The sequence below is a fragment of the Monodelphis domestica genome, chromosome 8 (assembly GCF_027887165.1).
Source record: "Monodelphis domestica isolate mMonDom1 chromosome 8, mMonDom1.pri, whole genome shotgun sequence".
Taxonomy (NCBI): Eukaryota; Metazoa; Chordata; class Mammalia; order Didelphimorphia; family Didelphidae; genus Monodelphis; species Monodelphis domestica.
In genome coordinates this window covers 8,483,419-8,503,635 of record NC_077234.1, presented here as the reverse complement: position 1 = coordinate 8,503,635, position 20,217 = coordinate 8,483,419, and the positions used below count along the sequence as shown (strand labels likewise).

The following is a 20,217-nucleotide window of genomic DNA, read 5'->3' as shown; positions in this document are numbered from 1 at the left end:
GTCCTAGACTGAAGGCTCTTGGTTTTGGAGAGGGGAGGCAAAAAGAAAGTTTTGTGTGGCTGATGGTAGTAGTTGAACCTGAAGAATTGATTGTATTTTTTAGATTTGTGTAATTGGAAGAAGAAAGAAGATTAAGTTTCCTATCTCCTTGACAGACTCGTGTCACAGTTGTGACAGGACTGACATTTCCAAAAATCCTTCTAACCCTCCTTATAGACTAGGGACAATCCTATCCCTCTCACCTCATCTTACCTCAGTCCTCCATCTTGTTGTTCCCAATAAATCCCCTTACTTGACAAAGGAAGAGAAAAGAGTGTTTCCTCATAAACTTCAGAGTCTACTCAGGTGGGGAGGGGTGAAGCCAAAGGCTTCAGAAGAGGGTGGTGAAGGGATTGAGGGAGGAGGAGGTTAGGAAAAATATTAATCAATTAGCCATCAGTAGTGATCAATAGTATCCCTTCTAGTAGCATCTCTCTATCTCTCAGAAGTATTTCTATCTTCATTATAACTAGGCACCCTCAGGGTACCCCTAGTATCTCTCTAGTTACAAGCCAGAGTATCCCAGTTATTGTAACCACAATTATCTTTTCTAATACAATTTATGAAATTCTCTCTTCATTCATGCCTCTTCCACACTTCCTTCCTTCCTTCCTTCCTTCCTTCCTTCCTTCCTTCCTTCCTTCCTTCCTTCCTTCATTCCTTCCTTCCTTCCTTCCTTCCTTCCTTCCTTCCTTTCTTTCTTTCTTTCTTTCTTTCTTTCTTTCTTTCTTTCTTTCTTTCTTTCTTTCTTTCTTTCTTTCTTTCTTTCTTTCTTTCTTTCTTTCTTTCTTTCTTTCTTTCTTTCTTTCTTTCTTTCTTTCTTTCTTTCTTTCTTTCTTTCTTTCTTTCTTTCTTTCTTTCTTTCTTTCTTTCTTTCTTTCTTTCTTTCTTTCTTTCTTTCTTTCTTTCTTTCTTCCTTCCTTTCTTTCTTCCTTCCTTCCTTCCTTCCTTCCTTCCTTCCTTCCTTCCTTCCTTCCTTCCTTCCTTCCTTCCTTCCTTCCTTCCTTCCTTCCTTCCTTCCTTCCTTCCTTCCTTCCTTCCTTCCTTCCTTCTTCCTTCCTTCCTTCCTTCCTTCCTTCCTTCCTTCTTCCTTCCTTCCTTCCTTCCTTCCTTCCTTCCTTCCTTCCTTCCTTCCTTCCTTCTCTTCCTTTCTTTCTTTCTTTCTTTCTTTCTTTCTTTCTTTCTTTCTTTCTTTCTTTCTTTCTTTCTTTCTTTCTTTCTTTCTTTCTTTCTTTCTTTCTTTCTTTCTTTCTCTTTCTTTCCTATATCCTTTCTTTCCTCCTTATATCCTTTCTCTTTCTTATTTTTAAAACATTATCCGAGTGACAATTTTTTAAAACATTAAACTCCTACTACCTACTCCCACACTGATCAAATTTAAAACAAAAAGAAATTCATCTATATATTTAATAGCTTGGAAAAATAAATTCCTACATTATCTACATATTAGAATGTCTCATTCTGTATTTTAAGTTGATTACTCTTCAGAATATAAATGATATGCTTTATTTTATAGGGACAGGCAATAAGGTATTGGGCCTGAATTCAGGAAGACCAGATTGCATATCTAGCCTTTGACACTCATGCGTTGTGTGACCCTAAGTAAGTCACTTAACATCTTGTTGGAATTGTTTCCTCATCTATAAAATGAGGATAATAATAGCACCTATCTCCCAAGTTTGTTCTGAGGATCTAATGAGATCATTCTAAGCACTTAACACAGTGCCTGGCACATAGTCAATATTATGTAAATGCTAGCTTTTATATGAACTCCCCATTTATCATTGCATTGACTCAACTTCTAGAGTCTTTCAAAGTATTTTTTCTCTCAAATGTTATTTTCATTCTATATTTTTTTCTCCTACTTCTGCCCAGTTTTCTTTGTATCTCTTCATAAAGGTTATTCCAGTTTCCACTGAAATTTTCCATTTCACCATATCTTAATGCCACAATAATATTCCATTATGTTTATGTGCCACAATGTGGCACGTAATTTAGCTACTCCTTAATAAGAAGACACTTTCTTAATTTCCAATTTTTAGCATCTACCAAAAAAGCTGCTATAAATATTTTTGTATCTTTAGATCTCTTTCCTCTTTCTTTTATTTCTTTGGGAGTGGAGTTAGCCCCATTTTTAACCACCATAAAATAGTGATAATAATTTCTCTTTCATATGGTTTTTGTGAGACTCAGTTGATATAATTTATAGAACTCTTGGCAAATAATAATTCTAATGATATTGACATTATTGTGATAACTAGCATTTACATATTACATTAAAGTTTGAAAAGCATTTTATAATTATCTCATTTTGTCCTCAAAATGGTCTTGTGAAGTTGATGATATTATTATTCCCCTTTTACAGACGAGGAGACTGAGGTCATCAGAAGTTAAATGAATTTCCAAGGCACACTGTATATGTCTAAGACTATATTTGAACCTGACTTCAGATAAAACATTCTATTCATCATACCACCTTGATGCCTTAAAAGAAATATGTGGGTGAATGTATAATGTAGCACTATTTAATATTACTGTATAAAAAGTTAACCAATGTTATTAGTTTGTCATAATCTCTGAAAAATATATGACCTCTGAATTAGACAGCCATTTATTTCTAGTGAATTGCCTCGTATCTTCTGGCAGGTCCATGGTGGGTCTTAAGGGAAATGAAATAGAATTCTGTTATATTCAAAAAGATCCAGACATTCTATACATCCTATATCAATTATTTTTGTTGTTGTTGCCCATTTATTTCAGGCCTGTCTGATTCTGGGATCCCATTTGGAATTTTCTTGTCAATGATACTGGAATGGTTTGCCATTTCTTTCTCCAATTCATTATGTGGGTGAGGAAACTGAGGCCAATAGGATTGAGTGACTTGCCTAGAGTCACATAGCTACTTAGTATCAGAAATCAGCTTTTTTGATGCTAGGTCCAGTGATCTAACCACTGTGCCATCTAGCTGCCCCCTCTATCAATTATGTGAGATCAAAAAGAGTAAACTGGGGTAAAGTTGTGATCAGAGAAACAATCCTGAGTTGTAGATTACCAACAAATTATATGATCTTGAGCAATCCTTTTGCCTCTCTAAGCTTCACTTACACCTCATCTGTAAAATGGGCACGGGCAAGGTTGAATGTGATGATATCTGTCCCCCCTTCTTATTTCCTGGTTCTATTATTCTAGTCAGCACAGAGAAAGGATGAACAAATGCCAGCCGACAATCAGGCGTCATCCCGTGCTTCGTCTGCTGATCGAAAGAGCCCAGTGGAAAGGTCATTTTTGCAGACATTTGGAGGCTTTACTAGTCTAATGTCCTCATTTATTGACAGGAGCTAAGACTGGCAGGCAGAGAGGAACACTGAATCAGAGAGACAAAAATAAGCTGAGTCATCCAGCTGCCCCATCCCCAGGGTGGCGAGGACATCCCGTGGGGGACCCAGCAGCAGGAACTGAAAGGCAGATGCTCTTTCTTGTTCTCTCTTTTCTTACCCTACTTCCATTTGACTGTTCTGATGAGTTCTGGGGAGGGAGAGGGGAAAGGGGAGGAAGAGAGAGTGAAAAAGGGAGAAAATTCAAGCTGTAAATAAGTTCTGAATAGCAAAGATCAAAATAGCCAGCTTCTGACTTCACTGAATGAGTCAGCATTCCAGTCAAGGACAGCAGAAGTAAGCATGGCTTCGCTAGTTAGCAACAGTCCTTCTCTTTGGCTGGGAAAGCTTCTTGGTATGGAAAAGGGACCCAAAGGAACTGAGCACCCAGTAGGGTTGACCATGGAGAAAGACCAAGGGCCTTTCCAAAAAGCTGGCCAGATGACCAAAGGATCTGAGCCATTTCACTCAGACCAGGAGCTAGGTAGACTAGGGTACATTTGGACCTGGCCACATGCATAGGTTGGTGGAATATTCAATTCCCCGTTAACTTTCCCTAAAACATATGAATAAAACTAGGGTGTAGACAGGAGTTCCCATATTAGTTAAACTCAACTAGAGAAAAGAGATGTCTTCCTGTCCCACCTTGCCACTCTCCAATCCATCTTTCCCAAATGTGCCTAATTGATTTCTGTAAGTCCGGCTCTGATTGTGACCTTCCCCTTCTTCAAAGCAACAGGGGCTTCCTGTGACTCCATGGATAAAGATACAGATCCCCCTGCAATCTTACTCCAGCCTTGAATTTCAGATAGATTCTAGATTTCATCTACCTTACCTGTCTGAAATTCAATCCTATTGGAGGAAATGACTTTTTCTTGTCCTAAGCCCCACACTCTTTCCCTTTGTAACACATCTGGATTCCATCCTGGTTTCTGTCAGTCTTAACTCTCATCAAGAGGCCTTTCTTGTTCCTAGTTGTCAGAAAGTTAGCCAACGATTGTTTATAAAGAATTTAATATGGACCAGATACTATGCTAAGCACTGGTGCATACAAGAACAAACAAACCAAAGGATAGTACCTGTCCTCAAAGAGCTTACTTACATTCTGATGAGAAAAGAATAGACAGAAAAGGAAGCCATAGAGGCATAGTGAATTAAATTCTTTGGAGGTTTGGAAAGCCAAAAAGTCTATTTTGTATTTCATCCTGGAGGCCATAGGGAGTCACTTAGGGTTTATGGAGTAGGAGGTGACAGACTGGATCTTCATTTTAGGAAAATTGCGTTAGTGGTTAACAAAAGGTTAGATGGAATGGACAGAGGCTTGGGATAGGCAGACTGTCCAGCAGGATATTTCAATAGCCCAGTATTGGATGAAAAGAGCCTTCAATATAATAGGGGCAGTATTGGAGGAGAGAAGGGGGTGAATTAGAGTCATGTTGCAAAGGTGAAATCAACAGACCTTGACAACAGATTGGATGGGATAAATGGGGTGAGATAGTGTAAGGCGCTGGAGGAGACACTGGTGACTCAAGCCCAAGGGACTGGGAGGATGGTGTTGCCCTTGACAGTAAGTGGAAATGTACAAATGAGGAGGGTCTGGGGGAATGGTAATGAGCTGGGTTTTGGACATGTGATGCCGATGTCAACTGAACAACGTTTGAGATGCTTGAAAGGCAATTGAAGATATGAGATTAGAGTTGAGCAGAGAGTTTGGGTCAGGATCCCTCATTGAAGAAATATTAGATACCAGTTAAATCCATGAGTTGACAAGATCACCAAAAGAAATAGGATAGCAGAAACTGAAAAAAAAAGGCTAGGACTTATCCCTAGGGACACCTACAGATAGAGAGTATCTTATGGATGGAGATCCAGCAAAGGAGAAAGAGAAGGGCTTGATAATTAAGAAGAGAACCAGGAGAAAAATCTATGTCCCCAAAACCTAGAAAGAAGAGAATATTGAGGAGGAGGGTGTGGTCAGGAGCATTAAAAGACTGCAGAGAGGTCAAGGAGAATGAGGACTGGGGAAAGGTCACTCACTGGGTTTGGCAAGTAAGAGATTACTAGTAACTCTGAAAAGAGTAGTTTGAGTGGAATAATGAGATTAGAAACCAGATTTTAAGAAACTAAGAAGAGAATAAGAGGAGAGAAAGAGAACGGGAAAGGCATGCATTGTAGAGGGCCTTTTTGAGGAGTTTTGTCCCAAAAGACAGAAGAGATATTGGATGACAATTACAAGGATGGAAGGATCAAGTGAGGGATTTGGGAAATGTGGAGCTGGACATGGGCAGGTTTGAAGGTAGTACAAAATGAGAAGATAGATGGGGGAGACTGATGATAAGAGAGTTAAGGAAACAGATGATAATATTGAGTTAAGGAAACAAACTGCAAATTTATTGGAGGAAACAGGATAGAAGGATGAAAGAGAAGAGAAATTCAGAAGGCATATGAATGGTTTAAGGTCAGGGGGAGGGGAAGCTTCTGTTGTTTCTACTGTGTGCTAAGCACTTCACAGTTAGCATCTCATTTGATCCTCACAAGAACTTTGAGAGGTAGCTGCTATTATTATACCCATTTTAGAGTTGAGAAAACTAAAGTAATAAGAAGTGATTTGACCAGTCATATAGCTAGTAAATGTCTAAGCTAAATTTGGACTTCCTGATTCCAGCCTCAAAACTCTTTCCACCATGCTACCAAGCTGCTCAGAGGAATGATATTCATCCAGAATATTTGGGTTTCTGTGCTCTGATGATCTCTGCCATGAATCTTACAGAGCTGGTGTCAGTCTCTAACTGAGGAATGGTCACATGGGAGGCCCTGACATGAATTGAGACCACCCCCTTCCCCACTCTCATGGATAGCTTTGTAGAATGGATGAGGACAAATCAACTAGTCTATTACTCCAATGTTTTCCTACTTCAGGAAAGTCTGGATATTTTAATGTCCTTGATGAGTCAGCAGGTTTTGTTGGTTTAAAAATAACGGAAGTAGAGTTCAATATCTGGAATAGTCATGTCAGTCAGTGTTAAATGGCCGTCACAAGTGAGACCACATAGATTCCTAACAGCCTAGGCATCGACTGCCCAGAACAAGTAGCTTCTTCCTGCTCATCTTTTGGAGTTATCTTAAAGAAACTAAGACTCTTTCAATTGAATCCATCAGGGTACCAAGAACTCAAAGGAGAATCACAACATCATCTCCAGAGAATTGATTTTAGAATTTGTGTAGACCAATCTATACCTGAATAAAAAGCTACCCATTAAGAGATTAGCAAACCATCACTTGCTGCCCCCCTTACTCCCCCCCCCCCCAAGAACCCACTTCCTTTCCAGAGAATCATTCTACTTGGGGAGAACTGTAATTGTACACAAGGTTGCTCTCCTTGTTGCTGTTGCTGTTTTTGTTTTATGAGACTTCATGACTAAATTTGCTTCTTTTACCCATCCCACACGTCATGACTTTTGACCTCCTCATTCTGCCTGTGGAGCCAGTTGGTCATTAGTGCCTTTCCTTACTTTGATCACTCAACAGCATTCCTCTTTAGACATCTCTTCCATTAATAAAACTAGAAAGAGTTGTCTCTTCTTAATGTTTATGGATTCAGGCATCTGTTTATAAACTGTTCCTTCCAGGTCCAAAATGGTGGTAGGGTAAGTGTGTTGGGAGTGGGATGGGGTAAGATAGTCCTTTTGAACTTCATGACAAGGCATCGGAAATGAATCAGAACCCCTGTTTATGGATATAATTTGAAGATGTAAGAGAAAAGCCTCCTAGCTTGGGGTAGATTGTCTCTAAGATTCCTTCCAGGCTAACATTTTTCCATTCTGTAATTCTTTGACCTTATACAAAATCATTCTCTCTTTTTATGCCAGTAGCTATCTTAAATTTAACACACACCACATTGAACTTATTATCTTCTTCCTAGGTCATCCTCAATTATTGTCTCACCATATTCCCAGGACTTCCTACCTGCAACCTAAATATTATCCTGGTCTCCTGACTATCCCTCACCATTGATAGCCAAGATATTGTCCACATCTGTCGATTTCACTTTTGCTTCTCCCAAATAATCCCTCTTATCTCCTCTTACAGTTCCCCCATCCTAGTGAAGGCCCTTATCAGTTCATACCTGGACTATTGCTATAGTATTTACCTTAAGTCTCTCCCCATTATATCCTCTATTCAGCCATAAAAGTGATTTTCCTAAGGAACAGGAGCAATCCTGACACTTTCCTATTTAGTAAACTCCATTGACTCCCTAGTGTATCAACATCAAATCCAAAGGGGGTAGCTGGGTGGCTCAGTGGATGGAGAGACAGAACCAGAGACCCGAGGTCCTGGGTTCAAATTTAGCCTCAGACACTTCCCAGCTGTGTGAGCCTGGGCAAGTCACTTGACCCCCATTGCCTAGCCCTGACCACTCTTCTGCCTTGGAGCCAATACACAGTATTGATTCTAAGAAGGAAGGTGGGGGTTTTTAAAGAAATCAAATCCAAAATTTTGCAGTTGGCATTTAAAGTCCTTCATAAGTAGATCCTTCCTACCTATCCAATCTGCTTACACCTCACTTCTCAACACATACTATTATTCAGTGACACTGGTAACTCTAGATGTTCCCCAAACATGATTGCTCTCTTCCTAGTACTGACTCCCCTGGTTTCCTTTATATCTCAACCAAAATCTCACCATAAACAGAAAGCCTTCCCTAATCCCTCTTGATTCCAGTGCCTTCCTTCAAATAATCTTTTCCCATTTCTCCTGTATATAGTTTGCTTTGTGCATATTTGCATGTATGTATTTGTATGCTGTCTTCCTCATCCCTGAAGGTGAGGACTGACTTTCTGTATCCACACAGTGGTTGGCATTTATTAGGTATTTAATAAAGATTGATTGATTGATCTGGGCTTTGGGTTTCCTTTTGGGAAAAGAAGAGTTGATAGGATCTCAAGGAAGACTCTGACAGAGTGATGTTCTTTGGGCTCTTGATCTCTGTGAGTGTTTCAGGGTCCCCATAGCCATGAATATACCCTTCAGTGAAAATGGGATCATTGGGTTGAGAATGGAATGGATCTTAAATCTGAGGAAGACTTGTAGCCCCCATTCTTCTCTCTGATGTCATTGTGCCTTGATATACTAACACTTGATACACAAACACGTCTCAGACAATACACCATTCATTGGAGTAACTATTCCCCTGATTCCTTTTATGGATTATATTAGAAATAGTATGATGTGTCATCATATGAAGAAGCCTAGAGTAGGAGTCAGAGAAATGGGAATAAAGCAAGCTTTGTCCCTAAGTAGCTGTGTGACCCTGACAAAATCACTTTATTTAGTTGGATCTCAGCTTTTTTTAAATCTGGAAAATGAGGTCTAGATGGTTATTCAAGACCCTTCTAGACCTAGAGGTAAGATCCTATATTCTTCATTCTAGATGACCTTTTAAATCCCTTCTAGCATCAGAACCATGATCCTCTGATCTAAGACAAAAAACTTCTTATGGAACCAGAATCTCATATTTTTCAGTTAGAAGAACTGAAAAATGACTGAACTTTGTTCAGTCATTTCATAGTCAGATCTGACTCTTTATGAGCCCATTTGAGGTTGCCTTTACAAAGATTCTGGAGAGGTTTGCCATTTCATTCTCCAGATTATTTTACAGATGAGGAAACTGAGGCTAACAAAATTAAATTACTTGCCCAGGATCACATAGGCAGTAATTGTCTGAAGTTGGTTTTGAATTCAGGAAGGTAAATCTCCCTGACTCCAAGTCTGATTTTCCATCAACTGTACCACTTGACTGCTCATCTAGACCTAACCATATTAAAAAAAAAGAAAGAAACATTCTATATTAGCCTACCTAACAATTGGTAGTTCAGTCTTTACATGAATCCTTCTAAGTAAGGGAAACCTATACCCTCCACTGTGTACCTCACTTTCCCCATTCATGAAATGAAGGATTTGAATTTGCAGTAACTAAGAAGACTCTATGGAAATAGCAATGCTACTCCTTAACCTACCCTGGACACATAACTAAAAAGAGATATGAAAGGCAGCATATATTTTTAATAATTGGAGAGATTATAGGTCACCCTCAGGGCAGAGCAAATTTATGATTCATAACTCAATTAATTTATTTAAAATCAATTAAATGCAATCAATGTTTATAGATTTCTTATGTGCCTAGCAATGTGTTAGAAGAATGGGATATAAAAAAATGAAAAAGAAGCAGTTCTTAATTTTATGGGGTCAAATAGATTGATAAGGAAATACAAAAATATGCAAAATAATTTCAGGGGTGGAGAAGATCATTGATAATGGGGAAAACAGAAAATAGAATCTCTCAAAATAAATGGTCCTCAAGTCAGTGCATGATGGAAGACAGGGATTTCCAGAGGGAGAGGTAAGAAAAGAGAGCTTGCTGGGTAGGGAGGGTGGCTAGCAGAAGGTGCTGGGCAGGAGATAGAAGATTCTATAAATGGAACAGCAAAGAAAATGACCACTTTCTTTCTAGTAAAGCCTACCTTCTATTAAAGAACCCTGTAGTGGTCTGGAACATTCAGATCTGAGCCCTATGAAGCCAGAAACCAAGAATCAAGTCGACATTTCTTTATCTTACTGTCTTTGAATGCTTGTCTCACTTCCTTCCTCTGAGCATCATCAGGATATGGGGAAGAGCTTGTATCCTTTCCCAAGGCCTCTATCTAGAAAACCATTTAAGCTCTTCTTTTCATTTTGACATAGAGGGACAACTTTCCTTTGTATCAAGATATGCTGCTAAAGGTGGTGGTCCTCTAAATGCTGGACTTCATTTGTTGTCCAGACTTTCACCTGATCTGTTATCAGTAGGAAGGAGGTCAACCAAACAATGCACATCTCCTTGCCCTAGCCTCCCAATGTAGCAAGAAATAAAGGGAAGATTATGTTGTTTTTGCAAGCAACTGTTTCCTTTTTATTATGTAACTGTTGTTTCTCTGCTAGTTCAATGAATTACAAACAAATTAAAACAAAGGGCTCCCTACACTCATGAAAGAGAGAGAGGAAGAAAATTTGGTGACATTAATAGCATGGTTCAGTGAGGATAAAGGAGGGGGTTTAGAGTCTTTTGAGTAGGAGAATTTGAGTTGAAATTCCAAATATATATATGTATGTACATAGATGTATATATACCACAAAATATTTATTATAAATATGTAAGAAATTTTAATAAGCAAAGAGAAACAAATTTTATCAATAGCCATGTCCAAAAATCTGTCTCATTTTTTCCTACCTCCCTCTCACCCCTTTTTCCGCTCCCCAAAGGCAGTTACATATATTGTCATATAACAGATATTTCCTCATTCATCTTGTTGTGAAACAAGACACATATTGCTTATACTGAAGGAAAAAGTCATGGTGAAAAATAAAATGAAGGCTGCTATTTTGCTATCTGCATAAATCTTTGGATCTGACTGATTTTCTGATCAGCAGAATCTAGATCCTCAGTTAAGGGCCTCTAAGAAACAGGCAGAGGTGGTCCAGCTTCCGTGTCATACAGGGCTCGGTCAAGTAACTCAATCAGGTTTTTTCACAATTCCCATAATTGAATAAGGTTTTCTACCAAAACAGAAACTGGGGTAGACTTATAATCAAATATAAAGGGAAATGAGCTAAATCCAACTGACTACAGTTGAATCTCAAGGTAGAATTAGTGTGGTTCACTCAATTCCCCAATTCCCTTACTACCTCCCAAGGCTGTGAGGGAGAAAAATGAGATATAATTGGAAAACATTTAGCTTAGTGCCTGGCACACAATAGGTGCTATATAAATGCTTATTCTTTACCTCTCTTTCTTCCTCCCTGACCCAAGGAAGCTATTTTAAAGTAAGTAATGAGAAAACTACAGTTTTCTTAATGAACATAGATGCAAAAATCTTAAATAGAATACTAGCAATAAGACTCCAGGAAGTGAAAACTAGGGTTTTTCATTATGATCAGGTGGGATTTATACCAGGAATGCAAGGATGGTTCAATATTAGGAAAACCATCCACATAATTGACCATATTAACAAGCAAATCAACAAAAATCACATGACTATCTCAATAGATGCAGAAAAAGCCTTTGACAAAATACAACACCCATTCCTATTGAAAACACTAGAAAGCATAAGAACAGAAGGGTCTTTCCTAAAAATAATAAACAGTATATATCTAAAACCATCAGCCAACATCATCTGCAATGGGGATAAACTAGATACATTCCCAATAAGATCAGGAGTGAAACAAGGATGCCCATTATCACCTCTACTATTTGACATTGTACTAGAAACACTAGCAGTAGCAATTAGAGAAGAAAAAGAAATTGAAGGCATCAAAATAGGCAAGGAGGAGACCAAGTTATCATCCTTTGCAGATGACATGATGGTCTACTTAAAGAATTCTAGAGATTCAACCAAAAAGCTAATTGAAATAATCAACAACTTTAGCAAAGTTGCAGGATACAAAATAAACCCACAGAAATTTATTTCCAACACATCCCGACAACAAGAGTTAGAAAGAGAAATTCCATTTAGAATCACCCTAGACAACATAAAATACTTAGGAATCTATTTGCCAAGACAAACATAGGAATTATATGAACACAACTACAAAACAGTTTCCACACAGTTAACACTAGATCTAAACGACTGGAAAAAAAAATCCATTGCTCATAGGTAGGATGAGCTAACATAATAAAAATGACCATCGTACCTAAATTAATTTACTTATTCAGTGCCATACCCATCGAACTACCAAGAAACGTTTTTACTGAATTAGGAAAAAAACCCTATAACAAAATTCATATGGAAGAACCAAAGATCAAGAACATCAAGGGAAATAATGAAAAACAAATGTGAAGGAGGGGGGGTCTAGCAGTACCAGATCTTAAACTGTACAATAAAGCAGTGGTCATCAAAACAAGATAGTACTGGTTAAGTGACATAAGGCAGGATCAGTGGAATAGACTTGGGATAAGTGACCTCAGCATGACAGTCTATGATAAACCCAAAGATTCCAGCTTTTGGGACAAAAACACACTATTTGCCAAAAACTGCTGGGAAAATTGGAAGACAATATGGGAGAGATTGGGTTTGGATCAACATTTCACACCCTAAACCAAGATACACCATTGTACACCTAGACTGATAAATTGTACTGCTAGGCCACTTTCCTTCACTTTAAATTTTTTCAATATTTCCCTTGATATTCTTGATTTTTTTCCCTTCCAAATGAAGTTAATTATAGTTTTTTTCTAATTCAGTAAAAAAGTTTCTTGGTGTTTAATAAGTAAGTCACTAAATAAGTAAATTGGTGTATAAGTAAATAAATAAAACAGTATGAGAGAGATTAGGTTCAGTTCATCATCTAACACCCGATATACCAAGATAAACTCAGAATGGGTGAATGACTTGAATATAAAGAAGGAAACTATAAGTAAATTAGGTGAACACAGAATAGTATACTTGTCAGATCTTTGGGAAAGGAAAGATTTTAAGGCCAAGCAAGAGTTAGAAAAATTTACAAAATTTAAAATAAATAATTTTGATTACATTAAAATAAAAAGCTTTTGCACAAACAAAACCAATGCAACTAAAATTAGAAGGGAAGCAACAAATCGGGAAAAAATCTCCATAACCAAAAAAACACTGACAAAAGTCTATTTACTCAAATTTATAAAGAGCTAAATCAATTGTACAAAAAATTAAGCCATTCCCCAACTGATAAATGGTCAAGGGACATGAATAGGCAATTTTCAGATAAAGAAATTAAAACTATCAATAAACACATGAAAAATTGTTCCAAATCTCTTATAATCAGAGAAATTCAAAACAAAACAACTCTGAGGTACCACCTCACACTTAGAAGATTGGCTAACATGACAGCAAAGGAAAGTAATGAATTCTGGAGGGGATATGGCAAAATTGGGACACTAATGCATTGCTGGTAGAGTTGTGAATTGATCCAACCATTCTAGAAGGCAATTTGAAACTCTGCCCAAAGGCTGCTAAAAGACTGCCTGCCCTTTAATCCAGCCATAGCACTGCTGGGTTTATACCCCAAAGAGATAATAAGGAAAAAGACTTGTATAAGAATATTCATAGCTGGGCTCTTCATGGTGCCCAAAAATTGGAAAATGAGGGGCTGCCCTTAATTGGGGAATGGCTAAACAAATTGTGGTATCTCTTGGTGATGGAATACTATTGTGCAAAAAGGAATAATGAACTGGAGAAATTCCATGTGAACTGGAAGGACCTCCAAGAAGTGATGCAGAGTGAGAGGAGCAGAACCAGGAGAACATTGTACATGGAGACTGATACACTGTGGCACAATCGAACATAATGGACTTCTCTACTAGCAGTAATGCAGTGATATGGGACAATTCTGAGGGACTTATGAGAAAGAACCCTATCCACATCTAGAAGAAGAACCATGGGAGTAGAAATACCGAAGATAAAGAACTGCTTGATCACATGGTTCCATGAGAAAAAGGTTGGGGATGTAGATTCTAAACGATCACCCTGGTGCAAATATCAATAATATGGAAATATGTTTTGATCAATGAAAAAAAAAAGTAAGTAATGACAGGTTATGTTTTGGAAAGAGGACTGGTGTGGCCCTCTTTCTTTAAATACCTGGATCATTAGCATCACTGACACACTGAATGATGGTCTAGCAGCATTTGTATAATATTCAACTTTGCTATATTGCCATACTTTACACACAAACAGAGGCAGACCATTGACAAAGGCCCTGTATTTGAGACAAAGGATTTTGTTAATAATTCCTGTTTCGATAGAATTTAAGCATTTTCTCTGTGACAACCTAGTATGGTTTGTAGTGCCTAAAATGCAGAAGGAACTGAGTCTGACAGCCTAAAATATGGCTTAAAAGGCACAGCACTTAGCTTGGCCCTTAAAACTCCCCCCAAGCTGATGCCCACCTTTTCCACCTTTGTTGTGGTTATTTGTTGTTTAGTCACATCTAACTATTCATTACCTTTTGGAAATTATAACATCAATATTGTCCACTGGCAAAGATATCATAGTAGTTTGCCATTTCCTTTTCCAGTGCATTAAGACAAGCAGATGTCAAATGACTTGCCCAGTGTCACACAGCTAGTGAATATTTGCACTCAAGTCTTCCTGATTTAAAAACCAATGCTCTATCCACTGAACCACCTCACTAGATCCAGCTACTTTACTCCTGATATCCCCTTTTCCAAGCCAGCCATTCTAATCAAAATGATCCCATAGCTGTTTTATCCACAAACTCATTTGCATGTGTGTCCTCATGACTTTTCAGCAAGTTCCCCATTCCTGTCCCTGCCCCCATGTGTGGAATGTTTTCCCTTTCCACTCTTCCTTCCTAAACTCCCCTGCTCCGTTCTGAGCCTCCAAAAGTACCACCATCTACATCTACAGTTCAGTCCTTATTCTACAAATCCTGGACACTCTCTTCCTCTTGGAGTTGATTTATATCCCTTTCTACATCCTTTGCATTTACATATTTATATTCTTATTGTGTTTTCTCAAGAGAACTTCCATTTCATGAGGGTATAGGATACTTTTCCTTTGTTTTATTTGTGTTTTTTTTTTTTTTGACTAGCATCATACCTGGGACATCCTAGGGGCTTTATAATTACTTTTATTTTTAACAAAAAAGAGACATATACATTTTTAAATTAATTAATTAATTCACAATATTTTTCCCATGGTAATCTGATTTATGTTCTTTCCCTCCTCTCTTCTACCTCCTCTCCCAGAGCTGACAAGAATTTCTGCTGGGTTTTACATGTATCATTGTTCAAAACCCATTTCCATATTATTAATATTTTCAATAGAGTGATTGTTTAAAGCCAAAATCCCCAGTCATATACCCGTCAAACTGTGTGATTAATCATGTTTTTCTTCTGCATTTCTGCTCCCACAGTTCTTTCTCTGGTTGTGAATAGCGTTCTTTCTCATAAGTCCCCCTGGATTGTCCTGGATCATTGCATTGCTACTAGTAGAGAAGTCAGTTACATTCGATTGTGCCATAGTGTATCTGTCTCTATGTATAGTGTTCTCCTGGTTCTGTTATTCTTACTTTTAAAATTATGTTAATTGAACAACAAGGGGAATTGTGGTAGGACTCCAATGGGAGATTTAATCAGAGCTCAGCTGGGAAAGAATCTTAGTATTCTACAATGCAGAAATGAAGAAGACATCATATAAGGCAAAGTCACAGAGTTGGGAGATGGAATCAATTTGGAAAAAAACAAAAACAAAATAGATCTCACTGACAGCAATAAAGTGCATAAGAGGAAATGATATGAAATATTCCTTGCAGGCTGGAGAAAGATTTTGAAGGCTCTTAAATGCTAAGCTAAGGTTTTTTTTTTTTGAGAAGTAACAGAGAACTACTAAATATTCTTGAATAAAAGAGTAACAATGATTTAAAATGATCATTTTGACAAACATCTATAGCATCATTGGAGAGGGGAGAGAAGCAGAAACTAGAAGTCCATTAAGCGGTCATTTCAGTAGTCCAAACAAAAAGGGAAAATTTCCTCATTAATAATGTTGGTGACAATAATGGCTGGAAAATCTGGAATGGATATAAGAAATAAACTAGTCATTCAAAAAACATTTATTATATATCTAATAAAGGCCAGCACCATAGGCTGGGTACTGGACATATAAAGACGAAAAATTAAAAAAAAAAGAAAGAAAGAATTCCCATTTTCAAGTAACTTCTGAGACTTCAGCTGAGTATGTTTGGGGTATGAGGAAGAGTAATGCAATAAAGATATGAACCTGAGTAACAGGAAGAATATAGATACCTGCCAGTGAAAAGGGAATTCTGGAGGAAGGTTGCATTTAAAAAGAAAAATGCCCTGCTTCTTTTTGGACAACTTAAATTGGAAGAGCGAATGGGGCATTTAAGTGCACATATCCAGGATTCAGAAGGTAATGCAGGATTGTGGGTCAGGAGAAGTGAGATTCCATGGGAACTGATGAAATCACATGAATACCATAGAAAAAAGGGGTTAGGATAGAGTTTATATTTAGGGAGCATGATGTAGTTTATGATCATGCAAAGGAGATTAAGAAGGGAATGCCAGGTATATACACACATACACCCACTTGTATCTACCTGTGTGTATATATGTATCTATCCCATTCTTTCTACTCATAAAAGTTAAGAGATGAGAGAATATCTGTGAGCAGGTAGTTATTGACAGTGTCAAATAGCATTGGATGGGAAGAAGAATTAAAACTAAGATGCGATCCTTGGATTTGCCATTTACAAGATCATTGGAGAGAGCAGTTTGATTCTAGTGGTGGGGATGGAGCCAGATTGCAAAAGAGCTGAGAAGTGAGTGGGATGTGAGGAATGGAGGCAATGAGTGTCGAGAGCTTTTTCTAGGAGTTTGACTGTAAAAAGGATGAGATATATGCTGATAGCTTCAATGGAGAGCAGTATCAAGTGAAAGCCTTTTTTTAAGCATGGGAGAAATCTGGGCATGTTTAGAGGTAGCAGGAAATGAATGAATATACATGGAAAGATTCATGTTAGAACTGAGGCTGTCTCTTCAGTCATAGTCTTAGCTTTCAAGAAGATGGGAGGAGATGAGCTCTAGGACTAGATGGAGCTATTGGTCTTGGTAAGGAGGGCCACTTTTATATCAGAGATTGGAATGAAGGGGAAAGAATGGAAATGATATAGAAGAGGTTTGAGGTTCAGCCACAAGGTGGTGTCGCTAGCCAGGAACCTCATCCTATTCAAGAGTCAGGAGGATGTGGAGTCCCACATTCAACCTTGTGGTTACTATTTTAGCTGATAAACAGAAGGACTGGTTGCATGGGATGCTCTCCATGCTTCTCAGAGACTGGCAGACCCTTTTTATTCTCAGATATAACTCTCTGGGTGGCCATGCCCTTCCATCAAGCTAGGGGACATCAATTAAATACATTTACCCAATCAGAATCAGCTTAAATCCTCATCAAAAGGCTAACTCCTATTTCTGCCCTGGCTTGTTATGTTTCACTAAGCTCACAAGATGTGGCCATAATGGAGTTGGCTCCCTACAGAACAAATATCTCATGCCAAACTGTATACAGTGTTTGCTTCTTTGCCTAGAAGGAAACCTGACAATAAGACAACATATATGAAAACACCTGCTGTTCTGCTATATGGTTTCAGAGTTTTAATTCTGATAGGTTCAACAAGCATTCATGAAGTACCTACTAAGTATGAGACATGAGGCTAGGTGGTGACATTAGGCCACTCTGCAATTTCAGGAACTACAAGACAGTGCATGGGCACAAAGGAGCCTAGGGAGCCAAGGGAAGACTTCATGCTCATTACTTAGCCCTTTCCAAGCTGCCCCTCTAAGTTCAATTAAAGAAGGGCAGAAGATAGAAAATGGATTCTAATAGGTATACAGCTCATGTTCCATCAGGTGAAGACTATGGAACTCTGACCCTAGATCAGGGTCTTGTCTCTATTTGTCGTAGCTTGTGGGCCATAGTTCCAGTTCAGACAGAAGCTCACAAATAAAGCAAGTGTTCTTATTTTGGAGATATCATATATACATAGATGATTATTTACATAAATATTGTCTCTCCCAATCAGAAGAAAGCTCACTGAAGACAGGGGCAATTGAGGTTTGGTCCTTGTATTACCAGCACCAGGCACATAGTAGATGTTTTTTAAAGGTTGATTCACTGATCAATATGACCAGTCCTTTCCACCAGATCCATTGGAGAAGGAAATGGAAAATCACTCCAGTATCCTAGCCAAGAAAATCCCACAGATGGCTATAGTTCAGAAAGTCACAAAAATTCTGACGAAACTCACTACCAACACCAACAACAATAATTTGCTAGACACTGTTGTAGGTCCTGGGGCTAAAAAGAAATTAAATAATGGTTTTTGCCCTTCAGCAGGATATTTTCTACTTATTTTCCCATGGAATCATAGTCATCCCTCAGTAGGTTTTGGATTATAACAGCAATCAAGGCCCCACATAAGATAGAAGAAAGCAAGAAACTCTGAAAAACAACAAAAAAGAAACAAAAATTACAAACTACCTCCCCAAAATCTGAAGTAAACAACTGAGAAGAGAAATAAGACTTCTTTAATCAAGATATTTTCTAGCTCAGCCCTGACCCCACTAGCCTGATCCAATAAGCACAGCCAGATATTTGTCCTTGGGCTGCACCAGATGGGTTTTGATTTGTGAGCACAGAGCCCAGCCATTATCTGGGCTGTTCTGTCTTCCATATTCTTCACATATGAAGGCCTGGTCTGGGATGGTTGGACTAGAACTTGACCAATAAATGGAAATTCTTCTTGACTCTAGCCAGCATTATCAATGATGGTGTCTGCAATGAATATATGGATAGAGGTGGAAGGATGAGAATGGGAGGTGGAGGATGAGGGCTCAGCAAAGGGGAGGAGGTATTAGAGAAGTTTGGGGGTTTATTTTTGGTTTGTTTGTTTCGTTTTGTTTTTCCCAAAGGACTTCCTTCATATATTGATTGACCACTCTCACTTGTGCAGGATCTTAATCTAAGAGAGACTTTAGGTAGTACTCCTTCAAGGTCAAGCATGGTAGTTTCTAGATGGGAACTCTCACGCTTCTCATGAGGAAGTCCCTAAATCCCTAAAATTGGGGCACACAGTTCCAGGAATGAAAAGGACCAGAGAAGCTTTTCTACTCAAATGAGAATTCCATTCATCAACAAGCATGGAGCAAAGGTTTACCGTATGTCAGGCACTATGCTAAGCACCAAAGATACACAAAAGACCAAAACGTGCCCTCATGTACTCCTCTCAAGGCATTTAAATTCTAATGGGGAAGATGCATATAAGTAACTAAGTGGATACATGATTTAGCTCTCTTGGATTCTGTCTTGTACTCAGTTTCATTCTCTGAATCATCTTGATCTTTTTTTGCAAACAGACTCTATCATCCAGTGTTTCAGCTATCCCTCCTACCTTTCCTCTATTGTCCTAAAAGGAGCAGAATGGAAGACCTATGCCTCTATCTAAGTTACTGATGAAATGTAACCTTAGATGAACTCAAGTAGATTGGCCTGAAGAACTCCACTGAAATTCTGCTTCTAAGTGAGCTGCAAACCATCAGTGACATGTATGTATGTCCAGTCTAAAAAATTCTGAAGTCATTTAACAATGCTGTTATCTAACTTCTTAATGGCTCCACATTTTTGTAGAAAAAAATATAAATATTTTTGCAAGATTCTTTGGTAAAATCTAGGTGAGTTTTATTAATATTTTCCTCTTCTTAGCTTTATATCAGGAGACCCCTAGCACGAGAACTCCGTCTATCCCCATCAATTGCAGTTATCTTTTAAGTCTGGGGGAGTTCCCTGAGTCCTAAAGAAATGGAGAATCTTGCCCAGGATATGCAGCTAGCATGGATTTGAAGCAAGTTTATAATCCAGATAATTCTGACTTCAAACATATCACTGTCTCCACTATACCTCAATGCAGGTAGATGGAACCACTATGGACCTAGAATCAGGAAGACCTGGATTCAAATTTGAGCTCAGACACTTGTAAGCTTTGCAGTTCCAGGTAAGTCCCTCACTTCTCTCAGTTTGTTTGTTTAGCATCTATTTCTTATGGTCATTTTGAGGATTGAGTGAGATGATTGTAAAACACTTAGCATGTGCCAGGCACAGAGTAGATGCTTAATAAGTGCTTGTTTCTTTCCTCCTTTCCTCCTAACCCTAAATTTCTTAGACCAAATCCCATGGAAATAATTTGAAAGGAAGTT

At 38.3% G+C, this 20,217-nt stretch overlaps 1 long non-coding RNA gene across 1 annotated transcript in view; it reads left to right on the top strand.

Annotated features, from left to right (window-relative positions):
* LOC103103388 (uncharacterized) overlaps positions 1 to 19,597 on the top strand; it is a 58,208-nt gene extending 38,611 nt beyond the window's left edge. The window contains exon 4 of the long non-coding RNA XR_472170.2: positions 19,381 to 19,597. This is a non-coding gene — a long non-coding RNA (uncharacterized LOC103103388). The remainder of the gene's footprint in view (positions 1 to 19,380) is intronic.
* Positions 19,598 to 20,217: the final 620 nt, after the last annotated feature.